The sequence below is a fragment of the Pleurodeles waltl genome, chromosome 9, assembly GCF_031143425.1.
Source record: "Pleurodeles waltl isolate 20211129_DDA chromosome 9, aPleWal1.hap1.20221129, whole genome shotgun sequence".
In the NCBI taxonomy this organism is placed as follows: Eukaryota; Metazoa; Chordata; class Amphibia; order Caudata; family Salamandridae; genus Pleurodeles; species Pleurodeles waltl.
In genome coordinates this window covers 367,502,163-367,523,306 of record NC_090448.1, presented here as the reverse complement: position 1 = coordinate 367,523,306, position 21,144 = coordinate 367,502,163, and positions in this window count along the sequence as shown.

The following is a 21,144-nucleotide window of genomic DNA, read 5'->3' as shown; positions in this document are numbered from 1 at the left end:
TCCGTGACAATGTTGATGGATATCCCGTCCACTGAAATATAAATCACATAAATATAATGGAGATTAAATTTCAGCAGACGGGCTATCCCTCACCGTTATGACGAAGTAACCAGTCCGTCAATATTTAAATCCGGCCCAAAGACCTATTGGATAAACAGGACTTTGAACAACTAATGGATCACAACAGGTACAGGACACTTCATACTAATCCTATAAGGGACATGAGTTGGACCCGTGGTACAAAATGCTGTCTTCCAGTCATCCCCTTCTTGTAGTTGTACCAAATGGTATGCTCCTCGTAAATCAAGTTTGATAAAGATTTTGACGTTTTTTCACATGACCAAGTAATGTATGTATTAAGGGTAAAGGGTAACCATTTTTATTTGTAACCTCATTGAGAGCCTTACAATCTATACAGGTATTCACGTCTCCTTCTTTCTTGGGTATGAAGAACAGAGGCAAAGAGTCTAGAGAACGAGAAGGCCTAATAAACCCAATACTAACCATTTTGTCAAGATGCTCCCGCAGATAGATATTTCCTTTTTCCTTCAAAGTATATATTCTACTACACAGAATATTGGCTCCAGGTGCTGAGTCAATTTGACAATTGTAGGGTCGATTAGGGGGGAGGCCTTAACCTTATCCAATACCTGCGCTAAGTCATTCTAACAGGTTGGAAGCACAGGCATCAGCCCTTCAGCAGCAACCATTATCTCTTTTGGTTTACATTCATCTGCTGACAATGTGTATTACAAAAGGCAGTTTGAAAAGTGACAATATGTTTTATCCAGTCATTAGCTGGGTTGTGTTTTGGGAGCCAAGGGATAACCAGTATTTGTTGGAACTGAGGAGCCTGAATGAGATCAAACTTAACAAATTCCACATGCAATTTCTGCATGATAAGACATAGATTGGTGTTAGAATGGGTGATAGGACCTGTCTTGATGGTACTGGTCTATGCATTTCTGGTTACAGAAAGGAATACCCAGATGCTTAGCATTAGTTTTCGAAATCTGCTTTTTTCTTTTGTTTCACAGGACAGCCTTGCAAGAAACTACCAGCTTTTCCGCAATATAAACAGAGTTTTTTACCACGGTTTCTTCATCCCTCGTTGTCACTTAAAGGTCCTCGAACACTAGCGATTTGCATTGGTTCTGGTTCCTCTGTTGGTTTTTCAGGTTCAGGCTTTCTTTCTTTATACATAAATACTCGGCTGTCTGAACGACCTTTCTCCCAGTATTGTTCACTTAATCTGTGGTCTAATTTTAATACTAAGTCAATAAGATCACCACAAGATTTAGGTGGATCCACAACTTGGCCCAGTAAGTCTTTTATCTCATCTCTCAGCCCTCTATAAAATAAAGCTATGCATTCTGCTTCTGGCCATCTACCCTAAGAGTAAGTGCTTGTATTTCCTTTTACAAGTTGCCAATCATATGTGCCAGATCAGCTAAAGTGACTTTGTATTCTTCATTATCGCTCGGGCAGCAATTTTAGTTGAGCTTGGTGTTCTGTCAGATCTCACCATGGATTTTCTGCAGGTGTGACAGGAAGTTCATGAAGTAAATTCCCAACTTCGCTCCTCACCGAGACAGCCCAAAAATGCCAAAGCCAATCTGGGTAAAGGGACAAAGAGTGGGTGGAAGAGAAAGAGACACAGGACTGCAAAGTCAGTACAGGTATGCACGTGCTACTTAATCAAGTTCTGTATGGCTTCCTGGGCGAGAAGTAAGAGAAAGAAACAGTGAACCTGCCATATATGGAGAAAAAAAGTGTATCTATTAATTAGTTACTAGAATACCTGATTAAATCCCCCTTCCGTTTAGCAGATAGGTGTTTAATTGATAGGTGACAAGTGGGATCTATATAAATACAACAGGACATAGAATTATAGGAGAGATAATGTATGCATCCTAAGCGTGCCTTATCTACTTCTGTAATGATTAAACATACCTTATTTAGTTTGGTTCAAAGCACACACATGTGCTCAAAGTGTACTATTAGGTAGTAAGCCTCTAAGAGTCATATGTACTTATGTCTTCACAACTTCAGACTAAGTACTCACATATCTTGTTAATTATTCACAGGATTTCCTCTATAACTCATGCCCTAAGGTAACTAGAATTCACACCCCGCCATGAACATTTTTTTCGTCAAACATGTTACTGAAAATATTACATTGAGATCATCAATGATGTTTGCAAAGATGTCATGAGTTCAGTAATTTGTGGGGTAATTAACAGTGCACGATGAGGGCGCAAGTTATAATTACCTTAGGGCACGAGTTATAGTTACTTGAGATAACTATAACAGATGAATTTCTTTGTTTTTTTGTGTGTTTTAAATGTGAGCCTAACTATAACGCCCCTGTAACCTTTGTTTTTTCAGTTAATTTCTATGTTTTTTTTTAACGTAAAGTAATTTTCATTACTATACGTTAATCCAGCTGCATGCAATGGTTGGTTACAGGGCCTAGCCAGACAACCTCTATAACAACCTCTATAGCAATCCAGCCCCATGCTGCTCACTGTCTTCAGCCATGCGCAGCAGGAGGTTCATCTTTCAGTATGAACCTTAAACTTTTGAAGTAAAATGACCACTGGCAGACAGGGAGTAAAACCCTCAACTTTCAGTGTGAGGGTCTGTGACGTTAATCTTTAGGCCATAGGTGACTCCCTGCTGTGATGCTTCCAGGCTTACCTATGACAGTCAACCCATGCATGTGTTAGGAAAGAAACTAGAATGTTCCCTCACTAGGAAGGTTTAACAGTCAATACACTAGTAAATAAACAAACACACTGCCAAGCGATACTAGGATTTGACCCTACAGTCTACTGAGTGACACCACAAGACCTTTACCATTAGGCCAGAAGTGACTATGTTATGCACTGCATTCAAGCATAACTACAACATTTGTACCAAACATTATGGGATGGAAGAGAAAGAGAGAGTGACAGGACCACGCAGGGAGCCTAAAGGCCTCCGCGGTCCTAGCCGGTTCCGCACATCCTGCGGGAGCCAGCATTGTTCTCAGAAACAGGGAGCTGCTTTAAATAGTAGCTCCCTGCTTGTGGAAGCAATGTTTTCATCTGTTTCCTTGCACGCATATTTGCATGCAGGGAAACAGTTTAAAACTATGCTTTCTGCCAGGAGGAGCTGTTTGACATCTCCCGCTGTCAGAAAGTGAACTTTGTTTTTTTTGCTTGTGGGAGCTGTCAAAGCTCCCACCAAGCAAATGCATACCACTATGTCCCAGGGTTGGGCACCCTGGGACATAGCAGGAGCCGGCCCTGGGGGGTGGCAGTCCAGAGGGCATTCATTTACTCCTTGAGGGGGGCCACACAACCCCCTACAACATAATCTAGCCCCGGGGATGTGGTGGTCCCTGAGGCTCGGGAGTTCGAAACAGACCCCCCTCATTCTCTTATTGAAGCCCCTGGGAATTGGGGCTGCACAGACCCCGCTATATTTTTCCTGAAAGCCCCAGGGAGGTGGTGGTCCATGGGGTAAAAATAAGCCCAGGAGAGGGTTTCCGTGTGCCTCCTCCTTATTTTTTTGCAAGCCCCCAGGACCAGGCTGATCCAGGAGCTTAAAAAAAACAAGCACGGGAGCCTGTGCTTTGTTTTTTTTATTGCAGCAAACTTGCAGATTTGTGGCAAATTAAAAAATATATATTTCTTGCTCTGGCAGGGTCCCTCGGGAACCCCAACACCATAGCAAACGGGTCAGGGTGTCCCTGCCCTAACCCCTTTTCCTTGATTTTTTAATTTTTTTGTGGGACTCTGCTGAAGCCAAGTCCCAAGTTGTCTGCCAACACTTCGTGGTTGAAGTGTTGGCAGCCAATCAGAGCTTTGAATTTCCATGCACAAGCTCATCATTATTCGCAAAGTCACTGCGGTCAGAGATATACACATTTATTTTCCGTTCTATATCTGCAAAACTACTGGAAAGATTTACACCAAATAGGCAAAAGCACAATATGCGTATGGACAGCTAGTTTTCTGCAAATTTTGGTATAATTCCGTCCAGCGATTTGGGCTGTAGTCGTGTTCTAAGGTCCTATAGGAATTAACACCCCTTTTTATCATCCCTGTTTGACAGATTACCCGGAAACCTTCCATGCGCAACATGAATCACGAATTACCATTGAGAAGCAGTCATCCCTGAGAGACAGTTCAGAAGTAGAGTCTTCTGCTGATGAGATACCGCGCAATAAGCTGGATTTTCAGGGGGAAATGCGCCTTATGCAAATGATCACGCCACCTCCTGGGCAAAATCGCAGACGTGGCCGAGGAAGCGGAAGACGAGGAGGGGCAAGAAGAAGAAGCAATAAACTATCAAATTAGAACCTAATCCTGGATCAGTCAATAAATTGAATGACTTGAGTACGGTGGTGAATATTTCCCACAGCACCTTGACAGACAATCAGCTTCACATACTTGATTTAGGATTAAGCTTCTGCCCCAATACACAATGGGATTATGTTAATACCCGTATTGAACTGCACAAATTTGTTCGTAAACTACGTCTCATCAAACACTTTTCAAATAAAGATATAAATCGAATGACAGACAACATCAACCAGAGGGCTGGACTCTCTGGATTCAACATTTCTGATAGCTCAGAATTGATAGCCATCAATGAGTTGGATCATGACAGCGATGAAGCTAGATGTTCTATACATGATGATATAAACAAGAGCACTGATATGCTTAATCAGATGGGATTTACAACTAACCTCTATGAAAAAAGTAATCTAAAATTGTTGAGTAGATTTAATCCTCCACTACCCAGTGGTAACATGATAGATATATTTCATGAGCTAGTGATCAACGATATTGACAAATTTCGCAATAAGAGCTCTTTAAAGATATCGAGAAAGACGAGACCTAATTTTACGCAACAAGATTGGCATGATCTAAACACACTGAGGTCGAACTCTTCTATCATCATCAAGCCCTCAGATAAGGGTGGCAACATTGTTGTCATGGACACAACTGATTACACTAAGGAAGCATATCGGCAATTGATGAATAGAGAGCATTATGAGAAGTTGAAGATCAGCCCCCTATCTCAATACCAAGGGACATATCATGATATGCTAAATGAATGGTATACAAAGCAATTGATGGATTATGATGAGTTTATGTATTTGAAAATTGACCATCCTAAAATTCATAAGAACAAAACCCATCCTCCAGGTAGACCAATAGTTAGTATGAATCAATCACTACTTGAGAATACCTCACGATATTTGGACCTGTTTTTATGCACCTTTGTCACAGAATTACCTTCATACTTGCGTGACACCAATGATTTTCTGGCCAAGATACATGACATCCCATGGCATAAAGACTATTTATTGGTCACCATGGATGTAGCATCACTATATACATCCATTAAACATCAATATGGATTACAGGCCTGTAGGTATTTTTTACAAACACGATCCATTGAATTTTTGGAACATACAAATATGCTCCTATCGATGCTACAATTCTGCCTGACACATAACCTGTTCCTCTTTGATAATGAAAGTTTCTTACAAAAACAAGGGACAGCTATGGGAGCATCCTTTGCTCCCACCTATGCCAATCTATATATGGGCTGGTGGGAGAAGGAGGTGGCATGGTCAGAAAGCAATAACATCTATATGGATAGAGTGATATTGTGGGTGCGATATATCGACGATCTGTTCATTATCTGGGATGGCACAGAACAACTGCTGTTGGAATACATAAATGTATTAAATAATAATCAATTCAACATTTATCTAGATGCCATCTACAATAGAGATACCATCTATTTTTTGGATGTCCTACTACAAGTAGAAAACAATCATTTAAAGACATCCATATATCGAAAGCCCACGGCTTGTAATTCTATATTACATGCCAATAGTGGACATCCCCACTCACTGAAATGGAGCATACCATATAGCCAGCTACTGCGGGCCCGCAGAATATGCTCTGATGAAAACCAATATGAGTTGGAATCTAAGGCTATGGTGAACAGGTTTTTAAGTAGAGGCTATCCTCCAAAAATCTTAAATGATGCTTTACACAGAGTACGGAATAAAAGCAGAGATGGGTTACTTTTTAATAACACAGTAACTAGTAATGATTTCCAACATTCAGCACCTAGAATATTTCTCCAGTACAATCAACAACATGAGTCACTCAGAACTATACTCCAAAAAAATTGGCATGTTTTACAGAACGATCCCATTATTAATGATCACATAGAAACCCATCCGTCCATAACATTTCGTAAAGCACGTTCTTTGGGAGACTATCTAACCAGAAGTTATTTTTCAGTAAAAACCAATACATCTTGGTTGAGCCAAAAAAGTTTGGGATTTTGGAAATGTGGCCATTGCAAGGCCTGCAAGTATGCTAAAAACACATATAAATACCAAACTTTTGATGGTCGACAGTGCGAGATCAAAGATCGGAATACATGTGACACTGAATTTGTGATTTATGTCATCGAATGTGGATGCCAGAAAAAATACATTGGAAGTATCATTCATAAATTAAAAGTTAGGTTCTTACAGCATTTTAGAGCCATAAAAAATCAGGACAAAACCTATCCTCTGGCTAAACATTTTTGGGAAGTACACAAAGGAGAATGTGGCACTTTAGCTTTCTATGGCATCAAACACATTAAAAACAACTCCAGAGGTGGCAATAGAACACTCGAGCTCAGACAAATGGAATCCAAGATGATTTTATTATTGGGGTCTGAGTCCCCATTGGGGCACAATCTTGATGCTGAGCTCTATGTCCATCTTAGATGAAAATACACTGTTCATTGCTTTTTAGATGGAGACTCCCCCTGTGTTTCAATTCTTAAAAATAGTAGTGCTAATTTGGTAGTATGTTATCTATATTTCCTTTTTAGGAAGATGGGTGATAAGATCTTATTAACTTAAATGATCGTGCCATGATGTAATCTGTAAAATAGACATGACTTAATAACTTTCCCTAGTTTGAATTCATATCACAAACTGATGAAATATAGATGGAATAAGTTCGTACACAGATTTGTACTGTACCATTGATGATGATGTTTAATTCCATTTTATTCTTCTATAACTTGGCGACTGCAGAATATTAAATATCATATATAGAGGTATATATGCACATCTAGATTATAACATGGACCAAAAGATCAATAGATCTGACTGTTTTTAATTGGAGTTTTTGTAACACTTCTATGCACTTTATATGCTCTTTTGCACTTATTATTAGCTTAGTTTTTCAGCACATTGCACTTTATGCCAAGGCCTCATTTTAATACAACATATTTATATGTATGTTTATGGAATTACCTAGTATACAGATAAGGACAGTGAGGAACTAGATTTGATTATACGGGCATCCGATAAAAACTATGGTATTAAAACATAACTATTGTCACTACCTAAACATGATTTTAATACAAGATACTAACTAATTATTAATAATTATATGTATATATAACGAATGATAATTTAAACATTGTAAAATTGAAAAATTGATATTACCGTTTCTTCGTTTATATTTACACTATTATTGTTCTTGTTATTTAATTAATGTTTTTATATGATCAAATATTATGAATTATTGGAAGCAATTGTCCTTTTTCCTATTATATTTATTATTCAATATTTATTCCTTAGGACTGTCTAATCTTAACTTTGATGTTATCTGTAAATATTGGCATCAATGTAGGTTTATTCCTCCATTAATTGTTGTATCTATAATAATTATAATTACACACTTCAAAATGGCCGCCGCGTTTGTAGTACATCACAGTGTTATAGAAATAAATGTAGGACGTAATAGCTATATGTAAATGATGTCGGCTGACTAGCCAAACTGTCCAGTAGAAGGCGTTTTGCCGAAACGCGTTGACAGACATCTCATTCGGGACTCTGAATTACCTATATAAGCTAAATAAATAAATTCATCAACTAAATACGAGCGCTTTGGACTCAATTGACTTCGACACTTGGGAGATACGTGATGGGATCGGTGCAGCCGTCAGATGGCTATCAGTCCATCTGTTGAAGAAAATATATATATATATATATATATATATATATATATATATATATATATATACACACATATACGAACAAGACTCTTTTGGAGTAGAAATGCGTTGGTTGTTTGTTACTGGCTTGGAATAAAATATTGGCTATTTGGTGAAACGGAGTGCAGTGGTTTCCCCCTTTTTTTGGATATATATATATATATATATATAAATATATATGTGTATATATATGTGTGTGTGTGTGTGTGTGGATATATGTGCATTTATATGTAGATATATATGTGTGTGTGTATACAAATATGTGTGTATATATATATATATATATGTGTGTGTATATATATATATTTTTTTTGGGGGGGGGATTTCAACATACATTTTCTTCCCTATAGAAACTTACTGTCATTATATTCATGTCCTTAATATTTTTACCAAGTTGTTTTGGCCAGAAAATATTGTAGCTTTGATATTTTGGTCAGTCACCCAAGGGCTTTATTCCTACGGTGAACTAAACCATCACATAAATTATTTTTCTCATAGATATATTACATACAAAAAGCAAACACAGCAATATTTTTTATATTTTTCCATTATAGTAGTCTTTTTTAAAACATTTTAGTCTTGACTCAAAATGCAAGTCAGACCTATTAGCTTTGTGAATGCTTGTTTTCACACTGTGTCATCCACACCATATTATTTTTCCTGCACATTTTCCTTCAGGTACAGAAAAGGGTATCTACCACGTGTCAATTACAGACTCTTAAACAGCCAAATACAGTACTCCATGAACTGACTTTGCGTATACCTCCCTTTCATTGACAGAATTCCTGCACCATATTATATAAAACACCTTCCACACATTTTAATGGCGACAGTGATGTATTATGAAGGTAGACAATAGTCTAACCTACTTTAGATCACAACCATTTCTTCAGCCTAGAACATCTGTCTCCATTGACCTTGAAGGATACAACCCATATTTTTGACTCCTAATAGGTCTGCTGCCAAACGGTGCACATTGTACTTGCTTTTACTGCCTCACAATCACAAGGTCCAGAACACATAGACTGATTTCAAGCAGGATAGATGCACTCCTCCAGAAATCATAACTGAGGACCAGATAGAAGTCTCCCACTTGTTCTTTATTGTCAGTTAAAGTGTTAAAGTGCAGAGAGATATTTGTGGGTAGAAGCAGAGATCTATTAATTAATACCTAAATAGGTTATCGATACATTTGATATATTAGTGTAGCCATAATTTTTGTTGAATAATTTCGTGTAATTGTTATGGTTTTATGATTTTCCTTCAGCCTTACTAAATGATAAAAATAAAATATAACATGCACACTTTTGATAAATACATATATTTTGGTATGCAAGAGAAAATGAATGAATGAAAGTATTATAACGAATTTAAAGAAGCAAACAGCCGCAGCCACATACACTGATTGTACCCATGTGCCTAAAAGGAAGCACTGTTTAGAAAATGTATTGAAAAAATATTAAAACAAGCCTTATCAATAGATATTCGTTGCGGCAAACTTTTAATATTGAATTCTAAAAATGTGGTCCAAATCTTTCTGAAATAGTTTCTGTCATCCTTGAGTGCAAGTGCCATTATTGCTATTGAGGCTAATTTGGACAACTAAAACATTGTTTGTCTGTTTTGGTTTATTTTTCCTTTCTTCTTTTTCAGGATGATTTTCTTTTTGGATAGTGTAGTCTTTTTTAGGCCACAGTGTGTCACGTCTATCAGGTACTTAGCAGTTTGAAAGGCAATTAAATACGATGGTGCTTGACTGGCATTCAGTTTCTCTGACAAAAAATGTTATGTGTGTAATCTTCTCCCACCTCTCTGAATCACGATTTTATAAAAGAGGAATGTGTAAATAAGAATTGATTGCTTCCATGCATTCCTAATAAGGTTTGAGCTCTTTATTGCTTTATTGCATGTCTTCATTATCGGTTCGCCCACTGTGATATGGACCACTGTGAGTCACTATAACTCGCCACTCTACCTTGCACTGTGTTTTGGCAAATCTTGTAATTTCTGATGTCAAAAGTGTTGTTAATAATGCAATGATTTCACATGCTCTATCTTCTGGAATATGCAATGTTATAGCTGGTGCACGGAGAAGGGGCAAGTTGTAGTTTATGTAGTGAGGTGAATGAGGCGGCAAGACTGTGTAAAAAAGGTCTGACAATTCATAAATTTAAGAGATAATTATGCTTTAAGTATTTCTAATGTTTGTGTAGTTTCAGTTGGGTGTGTATACCAATCATAAAATAAAGGTTTCCTAACCATAACTTTTCTTTAACCTTTATTAAAGGTTGTTTTTTGTGTGAATTTATGTGGTTTTTATAACGTTAGTAACAAATATGTAATATTGTCCAGTTTAGTTTTAAGCAAAATTGGGTAAAGTGGAGTGGTGTATATCAGAGTGCCATACAGTGCAGCCGTGCACAGGAGAAAAGCATACACTCCAATACACTACAGTCGGTATAGTGTAATAGGGTACCGTTTAATGGCAATGGCGTATAGTGAAATAGCATAAAGTGTAGTGCCGTACAGTGGAGTAGCATAAAACTGAGTCGTGTTCAGTGCAGTAACATTGAATTTAGTGGTGTCAAATCTTTAAACCTACATTGGAGTGGCAAAGAGTGGAGCAGCATACAGTAGAGTGTCCTACAATATAATAGTATTAATTATAGAAGAGCTGAGTCTAGTGATGTACAGTGAAGTTTTGTTCAGTGCAGTGACGCAGTGGATTGTGGTACAGTGCACTGCCATATACTGCATTTCACGACAAAGAGTACCATGGAGTGGAAAAGCCTACACTGGAAAAGCGTACACTCTAGTAATGTACTCTAAAGTTGGGCATAGTCGAATATTATGGTGTTGAAATAGCGTAAAGTAGAGTTGCGTACTGTGAATAGCGTACCACTGCGAGCCGTACAGTTTAGGGGCATCCAGAAGCTTATATACACAAAAGTGCAATACAATATAGTAATAAATAGTATAATAGCATAGACTATACTGGTGTATACTGGAGTGGTGTACAGTGGTGTTCAGCAGAGTAGAGTGGACTAATGTACAGTGCACTAGAGTACAATTTCGTGGCTTATACTGGATTTTTATTTTGCATTGTGTAAAAATTGTCAGTCTGATTTTGTTATAACTTGGGAATATTACATATTATTGTGCACAGATGACTATTTTGTGTAGTGAAGGTAAGTAGTGTAACAATGTTATACGTTTTAAGGTAGTTAAACATGGTGATATGTATTGTTATGTTATTTTAGCAAAATCTGGAGGTATATTGCGGTACTACCACAGTACATAGTGATCATAAGTCATGAGCAACCTGGCTAATCACTGGGTTTATAGAAGTTAAAGGCAGCTGTTTTTAGGTACACTTTGTCCATGTTCTGCATTATGCCTTCAGAAGTAGGTAAGTATTAGGTTTGATATTTTTCAACTAACTATTACCACTTTAGTAAAGTGGTAATAGGTAGTGCACAGTTTTTATATATTTTAAAAAAATACAGTGTAGGGATGTACTACTGTAGTATCCCAACACATTTTGTAAGGTTAACATTTTATGTAACAAATTGGAAATACACTTTAGCATGCTATATTAATAAAATATACCATCTTGTAGTGTATTTCATTTTTTTTACTTTTTTTCTTTGGGTAGTGCAGTACTTCATAACGTTAAAAAAAAAATAATATATATATATATATATATATATATATATATATATGCATATAATTCCTCCAAAAATATAGACGAATGCCTGGAGAGCAAGTTGAGGTCAGAAATTCACTTTAATAACAAATGCTTCCTCCCAATACAACGCGTTTCAGCCGTAGCCTTGCTTACGTACTATATATGTATAAACTTCTAATTATTTTTTCCTACCTATTGCCACTTTACTTAAGTGTTAGTAGGTATGGGAAAAATACCAAATCTAATACTTATCGAGATTGAAAGGCATAACGAAGAACACAGGAAAACTCAATCCTAAAACATAATGGCCCTCATTACAACATTGGCAGTAAAAGCCGCTTACCGCCGTGCAGAAGACCGCCAACACACCTCCGTGGCCGTGGAAAACCACCACAGCTAATATGACCCACAGCACGGAATCCGCCGAAATTCAGACACCCACACAAGTCCGCCACACCAAAGGTAAGTGATAAACTGGCGAAAACAAAACTCTCCACCGTCACGCCAACAGAAATACGCCCACACTATCACGACACACAAATCCACGCAGCGGTCTTTCAACCGCGGTATTCCATTGGCGGTACACACCGCTGTGCTCAAAATACACACACATCTACAAAACACCACCTCATTGGACAATTCGAAATACACACACCTGATACACATACACACACCACTCCCACACACCCAATACAATATAAAACACACACCCACATCACCCACAAACCCCTAAGACCAAAAATCACGAACGAAGGCCAGAGAGAGACACCACCATCAACAATACCAAGCATCCACAGGCATACAACACCATCACCCACAGAACTTCCATGCACCTCACACTACACACCACTACATATCAGCACACTTATCACCCCACACACCACCCCACACATCACCCACACCACGCCATGGCACCACAAAGACACCCAAGGTTCTCGGAGGAGGAGCTCAGGGTCATGGTGGAGGAAATCGTCCGGGTAGAGCCACAGCTATTCGGATCACAGGTGCAGCACACCTCAATTGCAAGGAAGATGGAGCTATGGTGAAGAATAGTGGACAGGGTAAACGCAGTGGGACAGCACCCAAGAAATCGGGAGGACATCAGTAAGAGGTGGAACGACCTACGGGGGAAGGTGCGTTCCGTGGTCTCCAGATACCACCTGGCGGTTCAGCAGACTGGCGGTGGTCCTCCACCTCCTCCCCCACAACTAACAACATGGGAGGAGCAGGTCTTGGCGATTCTGCATCCTGAGGGCCTTGCAGGAGTAGGTGGAGGAATGGACTCTGGCAAGTCAAATCTTAACTATTACATCCCCCACCCTACCTGCATGCCAGCACATACCCCCACCCTCACCCTCACCCCCATCACTCTAACTCCTCACAAATGTCCCAACATCACAAACCACACATCCTAACCCCAAGCCCTGCATGCAACAACAAAGCATGGACACACATCACTAAAGCATTCCCACTGCACATACCCATACACCCCCCTAAACCATCATCACACAAGGTCCCACACAGGAATGCAAGCACTGGGGTACACGGTCACCCACTCATTGCACACCATGGCACACACAGATGTAATAAACATCCTTTTATACCCCTGCAGGACCCCTACCCAACGTCACCGGACAGGAGGGTCCACACATGTCCACACCACCAACCGAAGAGGCCTACAGTGATGACAGCACCTCTGTCCAACTGGATCTAGATGACCAGCCCGGCCCATCGGGGACCTCGGACAGTCAGTTCCCCACACCCAGTCACAGGCCACCACAGAGCTTCCCCCCTCTGGAAACACCAGCACAGCACCCACCCAGCTGGCCCATACCTCCGTCCCCAGGACACGTCAATCATCAGTGCGTCCACCACTACAGGGAACCCAGGCTAACCCACCACCCCAACAACAACAGGGACCTGGGGACAGTGGTAGTGGGCACACGGTCCAGGGGACGGAGGCCCAGGAACACAGGGGAACTGGGAGGGCTGCTATGTGACAGGGGGCGGACAGGCCCAGGGAACCCACTCTCCACGAGGCCCTCTCCTCCATCATGGGAGCCTACCACCACTCCCAGGAGACGATTGCAACGGTACTAGCCAAGTTTCAGGAGACCCAGTGCCTGCAGGAGGAACAGTATATGGGTTTCAGGGAGGAACTCAGATCCATCAATTCCACCCTGGGCACCATCGTAGGGGTGCTGAAGGAAGTACTCAACACCAGGAGGGACACTGTGGCACTACAAGGGGCCCCTGACACTAGCCTGGACAATGAACTGCCCACCACCTCCACCGGCGCTAGTGGACAGGAGGCACCGCCATAGGACCACCACACCAGCACCCCACCCCCTGCAGAGGGAGAACCACCTCACAAACAGTCCCTGAGATCCAGGACAAAGACAGAGAACAATGCCAGCACCCCCGCCAAGAAATGAGACCACCCTGATTGTCATCCTACTGTCCCACTTTGTCACCCTGTCCATCCTTAAACTGCCCCAGCTCCACTTCCTATGCCCATTTGGGCAATGCAACTGTGAGACTAATAGACTGGACTCTGCCATTGACATTCCTCCACCATAAAACCTCACCATTTTGCTACCCCCTCCAATTTTGAGCACTAAAATAAACACCCTTAAAGCACAAAACAATCTGGAGTCAGCCTGTGATTTCGGAATACTGTATTAGCAATTAATGTGGCAAAAAGCTCTTTCATTTGTAATGTCAACATACCTATGTCACACAGCTCTAGTCCATGAGGAATCAAAGCAGATGTCACACTGTGGGACCCACATCTGTAAAATCGTAAGGGAAAGTGACAACTCAGTGACCATACACTGGGTGAAAACGACAGACAGCAGAGAGGTAGTAGTGTTAAAGTACATGTAGTAGGCAGGTTTGTATTCTTACCTGTGTTTCACTAGAAATATTGCTGGATCACTGAGTCCCTGTTGTCCATGTCTTCTTCTTCTGCTTCCTCGTCTTCACTGTCCACAGGCTCCACAGCTACAGCAACACCGCCATCTGGACCATCCTCCTGCAGAAAAGGCACCTGTCGTCGCAAAGCCAAGTTGTGAAGCATACAGCAGGCCACGATGATCTGGCACACCTTCTTTGGTGAGTAGAATAGGGATCCACCTGTCATATGGAGGCACCTGAACCTGGCCTTCAGGAGGTCGAAGGTCCGCTTGATCACCCTCCTAGTTCGCCCATGGGTCTCATTGTAGCGTTCCTCTGCCCTTGTCCTGGGATTCCTCACTGGGGTCAGTAGCCATGACAGGTTGGGGTAACCAGAGTCACCTGCAAATGGCGAGGGACAACTGTTAGACACACACAAACCTGTAGGGATATCCCCAGACCCAGACAACCATTCCCACTGTCTTGCTTCCAGGTGCTCACCTAATAGCCACACCCGGTGCCTCTGGAGTTGACCCATCACATAAGGGATGCTGCTATTCCGCAGGATGTAGGAGTCATGCACTGAGCCAGGGAACTTGGCATTCACATGGGAGATGTACTGGTAGGCCAAACACACCATCTGCACATTCATGGAATGATAACTCTTCTGGTTTCTGTACACCTGTTCACTCCTGTGGGGGGGGGGCCAAAGCCACATGGGTCCCATCAATGGCACCTATGATGTTGGAGATATGTCCCACGGCATAAAAATCACCTTTCACTGTAGGAAAATCCTCCACCTGAGGGAAAACGATGTAGCTCCGCATGTGTTTCAGCAGGGCAGACAACACTCTGGACAACACGTTGGAAAACATGGGCTGGGACATCCCTTATGCAATGGCCACAATTGTTTGAAATGACCCACTTGCAAGGAAATGGAGCACTGACAGCACCTGCACTTGAGGGGGGATTCCTGTGGGATGGCGGATAGCTGACATCAGGTCTGGCTCCAACTGGGTACACAGTTCCTGGATTGTGGCACGGGCAAGCCTGTATGTGATTATCACATGTCTTTCCTCCATTGTCGACAGGTCCACCAACGGTCGGTACACCGGAGGATGCCGCCATCTCCTCACATGTCCCAGCGGACGGTGCCTATGAAGGACAACAGTGAGCACAGAGTCAAACAACTCAGAGGTACGTACTCACAGCTTACACAGAACACCAATCATAATCAAAAAAGTGGCCTGTATGTATGTTGAGTCTAGGCCTAGGTATGTGTGACGCGGTTGAAAATGAAGCCATGTGGGCCCATGAAATGGCGGCTGCCTGACCTCTAAAGTGGGACAATGGGATGTGAGGTAACTGCGCTGGCGTTGTACACCATCGCGGTAGGCGGTCGAAGACCGCGGCGCAATGCTGCATTGGTTAACATTGAACCCTATGGGTCCCAGGAGCCAATGACGATGTACGCCGGCGGTGACAGTACGCACCGCCGTGGACGTGACCGCCATTTTCTATCACTTCAATCACTCGATACCTAATCTTCGACAGGAGAGGACCTACACTGCAAGTGCTGCTGTGACCTCGGTCTGGAAGAGACAATGGCTCGAGTGTCTGGGGAAAGGGCCCCTGCCTTCACATCGGAGGAGTTGGAGAAACTCGTGGATGGGGTCCTCCCGCAGTACATGCTACTCTACGGTCCTCCAGACCAATAGGTAAGTACACTGGGAGCATGCTGTATGGGATATGCCTGTGTGGAGAGGGGTGGATGTAAGAAGGAAGGGGGGAGAGTGCAGCGTGCATGAAATGACGGTGAGTGCATGTGCCACATGGCAAGGGTAGGAATGGGGGCCAATCACTTTGACGGTGCAGTTGGTAATAAGTTTCTGTTCCCCCTGTACAAATCATGTAGGTCAGCGCCCACCAGAAAAAATATATTTGGCGTGCCATCGCCAAGGACGTCCGGACCCTGGGGGTCTACCAGAGACGGAGCACCCACTGCCGGAAAAGATGGGAGGACATTCACCGCTGGAGCAAGAAGATGGCGGAGGCTCAGCTGGGGATGGCCTCCCAACGTGGGAGGGGTGCCCGTTGCACCATGACCCCCCTGATGTTCAGGATCCTGGTGGTGGCGTACCCAGAGCTGGATGGGCGCTTGAGGGCATCACAGCAGCCACAAGGGGGTGAGTACACTCTCATTCCGCTGATTTTGCACGCAGTGGAGGGGTCTGTGTGGGGGAGGTGGGCTGTGGGTTTCCCTAGGCCAGGGCGAGTTCCGTAGGCAAGGTCCCTCCGTAAGGCAGGAAATGTGGCACCCCACCGCACCTCTGTAGAGTGCCAACTACACCTAGTCATGCCCCTGTGTCATCCATGTGTGCAGATGTCGTCCATAGCCTAGTAGGCCATTTCCCAGGAATTGAACAGTGGACCCCACGAGCGTGGCATAGTGCAGGGGACGTGTGTGTCTGTCGTGTCCGCCAACGGTAGCTGTAATGCATGCACTCAACATGTCTTTCTTCTGTCGTCCCCCTCCTTTTTGTGGTCTCCCTGTTCTTGTGTGCATTAGCATCATCAGGCGGAGGAGCAGTGGCACCAGAGCACGAGGGGGCTGCATCCCACATGGCCATGGAGGGTCACACTACGGAATCGGAGTTCACCAGTGGGACGGAGGGTGAGGGGAGCTCCACGGCGGGGACAGGAGCTGAGACAGTGACACTGCTCGTCCTCTGATGGGAGCTCCCTTGTGGTGGCGGCAACATCTGTGCCCCCCCATCTACAGGTACAGCCGCCACCCCCCCTTCCAGCACAGCCCTCTCAGCAGCCCCTCAGCCTTTGCCCCGTGCCGGCTCACCCAGGAGGGTGGGCATCACCTTCGCCCCAGGCACCTCAGGCCCTGCCCCAGTCACCCCTGCTGCCCTCAGTGAGGAGGCCATTGACCTCCTCAGGTCCCTCACTGTTGGGCAGTCTACCATTTTGAATGCCATCCAGGGTGTAGAAAGGCAGTTGCAACAAACAAATTTATTCCTGGAGGGCATTCATTCTGGTCAGGCGGCCCTTCAGCGAGCTTTTCAGACTCTGGCCTCAGCACTGATGGCAGCAATTGTCCCTGTGTCTAGCCTCCCCCCTCCAACTTCCTCCACCCAGACCCAATCCCCTGTACCCCACCCTCTCCCAAGCACACCTTCAGACCAGTATGCACACACCTCAACACACAAGGGAAGCTCAGGCAAACATAAGCACCACACATCCCACAGGCACTCAAACAAGCATCACACACATGCAGGCACACCAACATCCACTGCCTCCACTGTGTCCCCCTCCTCCTCGTCTCCCTCCTCCCTCCCAGTCTCATCTACACTCACACCTGCATGCACTACCTCTAGAGCCACTACTACCATCACCAGCACACCCACCATCACACCCCACTCACGTGCAGTCACCACCCCAACTACCATTCACATGTCCCCTGTGTCCTCTCCCAGTGTGTCTGTGATGCCCTCTCCCAAGATAAACAAACCCAGGTACACACCCACCCAACAGCCATCCACCTCACGACAGCCTCCAGCGCATGCACCTTCACCCAAAGTCAGCAAACGAACACCTCCTACAACCACAACCTCTTCCTCCACTCCCAAACCCCCTCCAGCTACCCGTCCCAGTGTCTCCCAAAAACTTTTCCTGTCCAACCTTGACCTCTTTCCCGTCCATCTCCTAGATCCCGAACTAGCACCTTAGCCACTCTCCGGGACCAGTGGTGCCTGTAGTCACCGGAATTTGGAGTGCACCGGCCACCAGGGCAGCCAGTGTGGCACGGAGCCATAACACAGACAGTCCCCCACCTGTGAAGCATCAGAAGTTGGCCAGTGCCCGGCGGGAGAGGGGGAAGACTCCAGCCACCAAAGCGGCTCCCAGGGGTCCCGGTGGGAGTGTGGAGTCAGCTGCGACGCCTTCCAAGGTGGGGAAGGGCCACAAGAAACTCAGCAAGTCTGGGAAGAGCAGCACGGCAGAGAAGACCGCCATCATCCCCGCTGCCCAGGAGGCCACCGCCAGAACCAGCCCAGCTACCCAGGAGTCCACCGTCAGCACCAGCCCAGGAGGCCACAAGCCCAGCTGCCCAGGAGGCCGGCACCAGCACCAGCCCAGCTGCCCAGGAGACCACCGCCACAAGCCCAGCTGCCCAGGAGGCCACCGCCAGCACCAGCCCAGCTGCCCAGGAGGCCACCGCCACAAGCCCAGCTGCCCAGGAGGCCACCGCCAGCCCCAGCCCAGCTGCCCAGGAGGCCACCGCCACCAGCCCTGCTGCCCAGGAGGCCACAGCCGTCATCCCCGCTGGGACAGAGAGTACCACCAGCACAAGCCCCGCTGGGCCATGAAGGACCGCAAGCACAAGCCCCACTGGGCCATGAAGGACCGCCAGCACAAGCTCCACTGGGCCATGAAGGACCGCCAGCACAAGCCCCTCTGGGCTAGAGAGGACCACCAGCACAAGTCCCGCTGGGCCATGAAGGACCGCCAGCAGAAGCTCCCCTGGGCCATGAAGGACCGCCAGCACAAGCCCCGCTGGGCTAGAGAGGACCGCCAGCACAAGCTCCGCTGGGCCATGAAGGACCGCCAGCACAAGCCCCGCTGGGCCATGTAGGACCGCCAGCACAAGCCCCGCTGGGCCATGAAGGACCGCCAGCACAAGCCCCGCTGGGCCATGAAGGACCGCCAGCACAAGCCCCGCTGGGCCATGAAGGACCGCCAGCAGCTGAGTCACTGCAAAGGAGCCCGCCGCTCCAAGCACCGCTGAACAGGGCACCGCCGTCTCAAGCACCGCTGAACAGGGCACCGCCGTCTCAAGCACCGCTGAACAGGGCACCGCCGTCTCAAGCACCGCTGGCCCATGAGCACCAAGGTCACTGACGCTACTGAGTCCGTCACGGGCAGAATAAAGCACTCTGGGCACCATTCCCCCTCCAGAACCAGTGGAGAGATCCATCCACTACCTCTGTCCTTAGCAGGATGAAGCACTCTGGGCACAATGCCCCCTCCAGAACCAGTGGAGAGATCCATCCACTACCTCTGTCCTTAGCAGGATGAAGCACTCTGGGCACCATGCCCCCTCCAGAACCAGTGGAGAGATCCATCCACTACCTCTGTCCTTAACAGGATTAAGCACTCTGGGCACCATGCCCCCTCCAGAACCAGTGGAGAGATCCATCCACTACCTCTGTCCTTAGCAGGATGAAGCACTCTGGGCACAATGCCCCCTCCAGGAACCAGTGGAGAGATCCATCCACTACCTCTGTCCTTAGCAGGATGAAGCACTCTGGGCACAATGCCCCCTCCAGGAACCAGTGGAGAGATCCACCCACTACCTCTGTCCTTAGCAGGATGAAGCACTCTGGGCACAATGCCCCCTCCAGAACCAGTGGAGACTGTTATCCACTTGAGAGACTGTGGCTTTGCACTCCCCAGGATATGGCAGTGGGCAACCCACCCACTGTAGAGACTTGTGAGACTGCGGCTTTGCACTCCCCAGGATATGGCAGTGGGCAACCCACCCACTGTAGAGACTTGAGAGACTGCGGCTTTGCACTCCCCAGGATATGGCAGTGGGCAACCCACCCACTGTAGAGACTTGTGAGACTGTGGCTTTGCACTCCCCAGGATAGGGCAGTGGGCAACCCACCCACTGTAGAGACTTGTGAGACTGTGGCTTTGCACTCCCCAGGATAGGGCAGTGGGCAACCCACCCACTGTAGAGACTTGGGAGACTGTGGCTTTGCACCCCCCCAGGATATGGCAGTGGGCAACCCACCCACTGTAGAGACTTGAGAGACTGTGGCTTTGCACTCCCCAGGATTGAACAGTGGGCATGTGGCCCTCTCGTGGATTTGGCGTCGTGCACTCAACCGGCTGAGGTGCCCCCCCTTTCCCTCCCCCTGAGGTGCCTGTTTTCTTGCTCTCTGATGCCCCTGCAGTGTTCTCTCCGTCATGGTCGGGGATCTTGTGTGGGCCTCGCCCATACCGTGTGGGCCCAGTGTTCCACAGACTTAATTGGAGCACTACCTGGACTACTATGCTTGGTGTATATTTTGTACATGGTGTATATATATATTTTTGCCTACTTGATTTTAATATATTACAATGGTTACACTCATTTTCTATTGTCATTGAATTCTTCCGGGGGGCTGGGGGGTGTAACTGTGATGTCTCAATATGGATTAGTGTGTGTGTTGTGGTGGGTGGGGGTGGGGGTGTTGCGTGTGTGTGTCCCTGTTTTTTCCCTCCCCTGTGTCGTAGGTGCAGTACTCACCGTGGTCTTCGACGCCATCGTTCGTGCTCCTGGTAGAGGAGTAGGAAGACTATCGCAGGGAGAATTTGGAGTTCCGGGTCCATGGTGTCCTAGTTCCTTGTGGGGTGTGTAGAGGTGAGCATTTTCCCTCCGGAGTCCTGTTTCCACCGTGTTTTTATCCACGGTGAATCCGCCCCGG